The sequence below is a fragment of the Sphaeramia orbicularis genome, chromosome 1 (genome assembly GCF_902148855.1).
Source record: "Sphaeramia orbicularis chromosome 1, fSphaOr1.1, whole genome shotgun sequence".
NCBI classification, from domain to species: domain Eukaryota; kingdom Metazoa; phylum Chordata; class Actinopteri; order Kurtiformes; family Apogonidae; genus Sphaeramia; species Sphaeramia orbicularis.
Genome location: NC_043957.1, coordinates 237,205 through 246,352, shown reverse-complemented (window position 1 = coordinate 246,352; position 9,148 = coordinate 237,205). Strand labels below are relative to the sequence as shown.

At 37.1% G+C, this 9,148-nt stretch overlaps 1 long non-coding RNA gene across 1 annotated transcript in view; it reads right to left on the bottom strand.

Moving 5' to 3' along the window:
• Positions 1-652: 652 nt before the first annotated feature.
• Positions 653-9,148, bottom strand: part of LOC115427711 (uncharacterized) — a 12,677-nt gene continuing 4,181 nt past the window's right edge. Inside the window, exons 2-3 of the long non-coding RNA XR_003936535.1 lie at positions 7,565-7,570; positions 653-664 (exon numbers count right to left, since the gene is read on the bottom strand). This is a non-coding gene — a long non-coding RNA (uncharacterized LOC115427711). The remainder of the gene's footprint in view (positions 665-7,564; positions 7,571-9,148) is intronic.

Sequence of the window (9,148 nt, the reverse complement as noted above, 5' to 3'; positions counted from 1 at the left end):
AAGGGTAACAAGGAGCCCACTTGTATGGGTCTGACCTGCTTGGAATCCCCTGAAGCATGTTCTAAGAAAGAGCGAGAGTACCCTGTATTGGCCAGTGCACACAGAACACCCTGGTTGCTGTCATCTTCCTGTGTACAGATCCTATAAAATCAGAGGAGTTGGGATTTTACAAGTCCAGCAAACGTGTCTGGGATGAAACCTTTTTTTATGTAATAGGGCGTGTGTGTCTGTATCTTTAAAGTAAAACCTGATGTCTAATTTATAAGAATTAAGAAGTTCTTCCCTTTGAATTTAGTTGTGTCCAAAAAAATTTATAGACATTATGATCTAATGTGTATTTCAAGTTACAGAAGGCTTATGAGTATTAAGGGTAGTAAAAAATTGTTTGAATTCTTCCTCTGAGTACTGCCATAAGTCCCAAATGTCATCCAAATACCTATAGTAATGTAATGGTTTTAAGTTGCATTATTAAATGTGGCAGATTCCCAATTTGCCATAAAAATATCTGATAAGCTGGGGCAAATTTTTTGCCCCTAGCAGTCCCTTTAATCTGTAAGTAACATTGTCTATTAAATGTAAAATCATTCCTAGTCAAATAAATGTCTAATAATTGTAGAATTTCCTTATCAGGACGTTTGGAATTAGGATACTTTAAGAGACATTCCTTTACCGTCTGTACTCCCTCTCTAATATCTATATTTGTGTATAGACTATCCACATCTGTGGTGAATAATATGGCTGTTGTAGGAATTTCCAAGTTTTTAATCTTATCATAAAGTCATAGGTCTCTTTAATGTAGCTGGGATGGGTTTAGCTAATGAATTTATATAATAATCAATAAATTCAGTTGATTAATAGGTCTCTCTACCACAATGGTCTTACTTGCAGGAATAAGATGGAGTTTACTCTAGGTTGATGCTTCTTTATGTAATTTAGGTAATAAGTAAAATCTCCTAGATCTGGGCTCAGATTCTCCCTATCAGGTAAGTCAATTATTTTTTATTAATGAGTTTCTTTTCATAAATTTTGTGGAAAATCCTGGATACCAAAAGGGCTGTTTCTGTGTACATAGGTTTTGAAAGTTCTGAATAATAAATTGTGTTATTTAATTGTCTTTCCCCTTCCCATACATGTGGTCCTTATCTAAAGCTACTACTACACTTCCCTTATCTGCGGGTTTAATAATGAGTCTGTATTGGTGTTTAAGTTTTGTTAGATTGGGAATGGGTTGAATAATAGGGAATGAGTCTTAAAACTAATCTAAATTCAGTTTTATAATTTCAGGTATGACTGTTGGCATGGCTATGTCTGGTGGGACCCAAGTAGAGGATGCATAAAAGGCAGTTGTTTGGGTATCCAGGTGTGTCTGTCAGGATCCTAGTGTTTTCTTGTGTTCCCCTCCTTTTGTGGGTGTGTGTCTTGTTTGTCCTCTCCCCGTCTTGTCTGTGTGTGTGTGTGTGTGGAGCTGGGCGAGCCAGAGGTCACCTCTTACCCACATACCTACTGTCCATCTGTAATCAAGCCACCTGTCTGCAATCATGTACTCCACTCCTCAGTATTTAAGCCTGGTCTTCAGTTCTACACATTGTCAGACTGTCAGCTAACCTCAAGTGGTATACATGAACTTTGGGTCTGTAGCTTTTTTGCTTTGCTATCTTCCTGTTTTTGTAAATCTGTTTGTGCTTTTTTGCCAGTTCCTGCCTGTGCCTGCTACCTTGCCAGACTTGACAAGCCACCTTCATCGTCTCCACCTCAAACCTGTTTTTTACAATCATTAAAGACTTTGTCATTTTTACAAAAGTCATCTCTCATCCATTTGTCTGCATTGTGGGTCCATCTCTCACCAAGACTTAAGACAGTGTCATCATCTCATAAGAAAATAAAAGTTTTAGTCTCCTATGATAATCTTGTATATCTAATCTGGTATTGGGTCTGATGCATTTATTAGAATCCTTATTTGGAATGTAATGAAGGCCTTAATTGAGTACAGAGAACTGAGTAGAAATAATATGAGCTTTCCTGGTTCAAAGCAGTACATTTTTAACCCTTCCTGTACAGTACGGCTCTGGCACGTGCAAAGCAGGGGAGGGGGGGCTTGAGCCCCTACCGCTTTGATCCTCTGCCTACAAGTGCCCTTTTTATTTATTTAATATTTTTTGCGCAAAAACTGCATGACTAAAATTTTGATCAATGATAACAAATGTTCAGAGTGGTTTACTTTGGCTGTCACTGGACCTGCTCATGGTGCCCTTTCATCTCTGTCAGGCCACGCCCCTTCCTCCTGTGCACACGCTTGCAACACACACACCACACACACACACACACACACACACACACACACACGCACACACATGTCATGCGGTCTGGAGAATGAAAGAATGAGCGGGGAGGAGGGAAGAGCCGCGATTCCAGGTACAGTCTACTCTCGTTATACCGCCAACTTCCGTTCACGGCCAAATTGGCGGTATAGCGAAAATGGCGTTACAACGGGTTGCGTCCATAACGTGCATGTCTTTACTATATGATGTCTATGCTGCCTCCGTTAACCCGTTCTAATTGCGTTTCTAAATAAATCTGGATTCTGTTATGTTGTAAGGGATCATTTAAAGTGGGGAAACATTTTAAGCATTATTATACCGTGTCGGGAAATGACGCCCCATCATCTTGAGGCTTTGGCTTAATCCCACGTCCTCTTCCGACATCCTGACCTACTGAGTGTTCTGCGATAAATGAACGGGGCCGTTCCGTAGACCTACTCGTAGCTTGTCGCGATCAGCGTCTGGCGCGTTTGTTTCAGTGCATTGTTAAAATTTATGTGTACTCGATGGCAATCACGCTGGCGGTATAACGGTCGGGGAATCAATGGTATAAGTGTTGTTAGTGCATGGAACTGGGCTGGCGGATGGCGATAGGCGAAAATGGCGGTAGCTAATGGAATAATGCATTGGGGATTTTTGTGCAATGGTTTTGGTCGGCGGTGAGCGAAAATGGCGGTATAACGGCGGGCGGTTTAACGAGAGTAGACTGTACGTGAGAGTCCACCCGCTATCTGCCCAGAACATTCACTGGTCTCTGTTGGTCCTGTTCTTCTACAGCTGTAGTTTTGGCCTAAACTCGATGGTAAGTGAGTAAATCCTTCAGTGTCATGGTCAGGTCATGGCCTTAGCTCCAGACTAGCCCACTGTAACAGCTAGTGTCCACCTGAGTCTGAGTCCTGCTGAAGCACTCACACACATCTGCTTCTGTTGGACTTCCACAAACTGTGTAGTTTTAGCTGCAAAACTGGAACACATGCTAATAGTCCTCACTTACTGAAACAGTCCCTTTTTCTTCAGTTTTCTCTGTTTTGCAGAATACCTTTAAGTTTACTCGGAGCTTTAATGAACATCTACATGATCAGTAAATTAAATATAGGGTAAAGGAAGTGATTTACACTGAAAAATGCAAAACACAGAGGTTTTTATTATAATAAATGGTGATAAATCACATGAGAAACGTTAAAAAGAGAGAAAAAAATTCTTTAGAAGCTGCCATGAAAGTACCACTGGGTCTGAGTGGGTTAAAATGTGGTGAAGTACTTAAAATCTGCTAAACTGATATAAAATTGCATAAAAAGAAAACACATCTAAGTCTTCATTTCATCCAATACCTAAATCTGTCCCTTTTGGTGAACAAGAGTCATAAAACTCATGTAAAATCCCTGACTCTTTCATCAGTGCCAGCACTTTGACATTTCTGCTTTTGTTTCAGAAACTGCTGGATCGATTATTGTAATATCTGTGTATGCCTCAAACATCTGGAGTGAATCTTATTTGAAATAACCACAAACCTCCACAAATATTCCCATCAACCTGCTCAATATTAAATGATACAGCTGTAAATACTACAGTCTAAACTTTATTATTATCATGTAATGTTCAATGCTTTGGCTTGGGTTAACACTTCCTCTACATGGTTCTGAACTGTGGAAAACCTAAATATCATCATAAATATGTCCTAGAATGAAAAGAAACTAACTATTCAATGTTTCAGTGTAAAAGTAGGTGTAAAACCAGCTGTAAAATGAAGGTATTTCTAGTTGTTAACATTCACTGTCATGCTTTTATACATAATTTAACATATGTTTTTAAGAATTTGTCTTAGAGTTACACTGCAAAAATCTAAATCTTACCAAGTGTATTATTCTCATTTACTAGTCAAAATATCTCATCACACTTAAAATAAGACACAATCACCTACAGAGTAACTTGTAAGGGAGATAAAAGAACTTATTTTTAGACAATAGATCTAGAAAATCTTATTTCAAGAAATCTTACCGAGATAATTTTCATTTGTTCCATTGGCAGTTTTTTTTGTGAATTGAGCAAAAAAAATCTGCCAATGGAACATGTGAAAATTATCTTACTAAGATTTCTTGAAATAAGATTTTCCAGATCTGTTTTGTAAAACCAAGTTCTTATATCTCACTGAAAAGTTACTCTTTAGGTGATTTTGTTATTTTAAGTGTGATGAGATATTTTGACTACAAATGAGAAAAATAGACATTGTAAGATTTAGATTTGTGCAGGGTATTAACACAAAAACTTCTACACATTACATCTTTATTTCCACTTCTCTAGAAACTGAACATCTGAAGAAAGTTATGACATATTCTATGTGATGCCATTGCACACCATTTGATTAAATATGAAAACAAATTCTTTCTTCTTCTTAAAAAACATTTAATTAACAAACAAAAAACAACAAACAACAAAACAGTGGATCAGTATCCAGAGGAGAATGTAAAATATGACAAAGGGTAGTTCAGCAAAGTTCATATTAGCAACAAGCAACATTATTAATCCACAGCAAGTCAAAGATCTCAATCCTATTGAACATCTGTGGGATATTCTTGGTAGATCCGTGTATGCTAGGCGTCCAGCACCTGGAAACCACCAGATGCTCATCCAGGCCCTTCAGGAAGAGTGGGACAACATCCTTCAGATAGGATCAGGAGGTGAATCCAGAGTATGTGCAGAAGGTGCACAACCTGTGTTAGAGCTCAGGAGGACACACCCAGTATTCAGGACATAGATCTGGACCATTTGGTCCATCTTTGACTTGCTGTGGGTTAATAATGTTGCTTGTTGCTAAATGTGAACTTTGTAATTGGTGGTTTTTGTTTTCATGTGCCCTTTTGGAATGATTGAGCCCCTGCCCCTTTATAGCTCTCTGCATGGCCCTGTTTCAGATACACGTCTCTTATCTAAAAAGGCTGAATATATATAAATGATAAAAAACATGTGACTCCACTTAAACTCCCAGGCAGGTGAACACACTGCTCATGTTTTACTACAAGGGCAGAGGAAATCTGATGGCGTTTCTACTGTACCTCCTAAAAATCACATTCTGTTTTAAAAATGTAAGTACTCTGAATATGATTTCAATTCTTATTCTTTTATTTGTGTCTGTGTTAAAGTTGTACTTACTTGCTATCTGTAACTAAATCTGAAATGTCCCCTTTTCTTTTGTCTTTACAGGTTTGTTGTTGGACCAGGGTCTCTTATCTGTTTCAGCCAACATAAACCTTTATGATTATTTAGTCTGTGTTTAAATTATAATCATACATCCAGAATAGACATGCATTATTTAAACAGTAGGTTTGGAGTTAACCACAGATGCATACTTTCTAATATAGCCTACTATGTAAATCTAATTTCAATAACAGTTCTCATCATTTTATTGTAATTATTACAAATATCAGTAACCTCTAATAACAAGAAATAATTACAAAACAGTGGCTGTTTATTAAAAGAAGGAACAGGTGGAGGAAGGTGCAACCCCAAAATACAAAGTAGATAAAAGGATAAATACATGAAGTGATTTTACTTTCAGTGAGAAGACAGGACATTATAGGAAAGGAAACCTCTTTCTACTTGTTGACCACTGTAAATGGACTGTCCAGCCTTTGAGATGAAAGTTTGTGTCTGGTGAAGGTCCCCCAGGCCACCGTAGAAGAAAGGAAACAGATGTGGAAGTTAAAGACATGTGGACGACAGTGTTCACAGTGGATGAGGTAAGTAGTGTGTATACATAAAGACATTTAAGACAACAGCATCCTTTAGTAATAATCTAACTGTGACCCTGAGAAAGTTATTATGGGTCTATATATATATATATATATATATATATATATGAAGTCCTTTAATAACAGGATATTTTATTATTGTTAATCTAACCCTTATACTTTAAGGAGTTTCTGGGAAGTGGATCATCTAAATGGTGTCCCATTCTATTCAAAGGTTGACAGTCCATTCGTATACATTTACCTCTAACTGTTCCTGGTGAAGTTGTTTGTCCTGCAGTGTTCATAAATACAGAGGGTTGTATGTGTGTTTGAATTGTTTAGAATAGAGATTTGAGTTGGATAATTGTTTGAGTAGGTTTTTCTGTTGTTAAATCAGATGCTGATCTGTCATGTCTTTGTTGAGGTTGGTCAGAGGGAAGAAGCACAAGTAGAGTTAGGGGTGAATGATGGCCAAGGAGGATCCTGTCCATGTTCCACTAATCTGAATCTGACTTATCCAAGTAAGTTCAAACACACTTCTGATGCACTGCAGAAAATAGTCCGAGATAGAAGCAGAGGAAATCATGCACAGACTGAGTGTCCAACTCCAGAGACCAGACAGATTACAGACAGACATTTGAATATAGTATGTTCTTAGTTCTGATGGTGTGAGCTTTGATTCAGTTTTATCACAGGAGAAAAGAAGTTATTGTTAATTTGAATAAGACACACCAGCTTTAGGTATCTGTAACCCTGTCAGCACATCTTAGTACTTAGAAATTTTTCTGTTGCATTACATCATATCAGAAATGTATGACAGGCCTTTTGTGTCCCTGACGACTAATGACCATCTGACCATCAATGAGAAATGACAGTCAACTGAACTTTCAGTTATGGCACCATTGAGTAAAATGTAGTTAAACTTGATGGTTGTAGTACATAATTGTACAAGTAATGTGAGGGACTTATACAGGGTTGGGTATCACGGCTAATTTACTTTATCGATTCCATTTTGATGCATAAGGTTCTGAATAGATTAATCACAGTTTGATTTGATATGGATTTGATTCAGATTCATTTTGTGATACCAAAAAACTATTTCGAGCTGTACAAGCTGTAACATCACCAAGTCTTTGATAGCTTTCATCCTTTTTTTTTGTACAGATTTTCAATTTTAGCAAATGGTAGAATAGAATGTAGGCCTATCCAGAATGGAGTGGCATATGCAACATCACTGATATTTAAATATGGGTATTAAATTATCTGAATTCTGGAGCTTATTAATTAGGTCAAAGTTGGGGAGGAAAATGTGTCAAAAGGGGAAAATCAGTATCAAAACTCATTAAAGTGGGCTTAAATGGAGTATCAGTGAATTTGTGGTTAGAAGTCATACTATTTGATTCTGCACACATAACATTTAAAAAAAAGTACATGAAATGAATCTGTATAGGCAGCACTAACATAACATGAAAAGTATCAGTTTGTCAGACGCTGAAGTAATTTTCTGTAATCATTTACTTCCATCTTAAATGGTCTGTTTTGTTTTGCTCTTGTTTCCTTTAAGTTCACTCGATAAAAATGTGATTTTGTATATTTTTAAAGATAAATGGATGATAAATTTTTTTTATTCACCATTATAATATGTTCAGGCCAAAAAAACAAAAACAAAAAAAGCTATATATGATTATTATGTTTTATGTCATTGCAATGAACAATGCTAGGGAGCAGCTGTATTGATGCGTTATGTGGGCCATTTGATATCATGCTGAAACCCATATTTTAACTCCAAAAGAGAAAATATTTGTAATTTGAGTTATATTTTAAGATTAGTAAGATTGTAAGATTTTTCATTGAAAGCACTAATCTCTTAAATTTTGATAACAAATGAGTAGTTAACAAAAGCATAGAGCAGAAAAGTGTGAAAAAATGTTTTTTTTTTCTGAGGGTGCTTCCACCGCAGAAGTTTTTTATCCAAATTTTCCTGGGAGCAGCAGGGACATGTGACAAATGTTATGTAATTATTTATTGCTAAATCAGATTGGCTTACAGTAAGAAGAATGATGTATGTAACATGCAGCTTCAGTGGAAGAAATATAACACAGCAAAAATGCTGAGACAGTTTTTTTAAAATGTGAGTCAGAAGTCAGCAGTGGGCTTATATAGTACATGGGCTTAATAAGGATGTTTATCCTAGTTATTACCAGCAATAAATCTAAATCAGAGTGAAAAACTGAAAGCAATGGCTGTTGTAATGACATAACAATAACAGTATGTATATTGACAAAAGGATAAAATGAAATGCATGTATCAATCAAATTTTATTTATATAGCACCAAATCATAACAAAAGTCATGTCATGACACTGTACATACAGAGTTGGTCAAAACCAGACTCTAAGCCAATTTACAGATACCCAGCAGAATTGTGCAGGAGTAAACGCTTGTGATTTAAAGCTAATATGTTTCGGGTTAATGTTCAACTAATGAACAGTCAGAACCACTGCAGATGAGGTTGAGTCATTTTGCACGTTTTTTAAAATATGAAAGTGAACATAAGGTGATGTGTAAGTGGAATAAAGAGGTAGAGTTTATTTGAAGTGTTATTGTTTGTCTCCAGGTGTGGATGGAGTTGAAAACGTTCCTGCAGTACGACAGCACCGAGGTCAAGGAGAACCAGTGGAGGAGGCTCTAAGGAGACCACCTGGATCCACTTTATTCAGGTCCACAGTGATTCCTCCAGTATTTACATGTGTGTGTTAGTAACGGTGTTGGCTTTGATGTGGGCTCCATCTGCAGGTGAACACAAGACCAGACCTGGATCAGCAAGAGGTTTGGACAAAGCTGAAGGAAAGAAGATGTGTGGATATGCTGCTGAAGACGTCTGTGAATTGGTTTAAGAGTCTGTGTTCGATTATCTGTAAATAGAATGTGTCATGTGTCAAGTTTGTTATGATGTGGCTGTATATGAATAAAAATAGATTGATTGACTGGTCCTGGTCCCCCATAGGGTCAGCTGTGGAGAAAAGCTTTGTAACCATTACTCGGGTAGTTCGTTGAATGGAGCAGAGGAAGGGTGGGACTACATGTGTTAGATAACATGGGA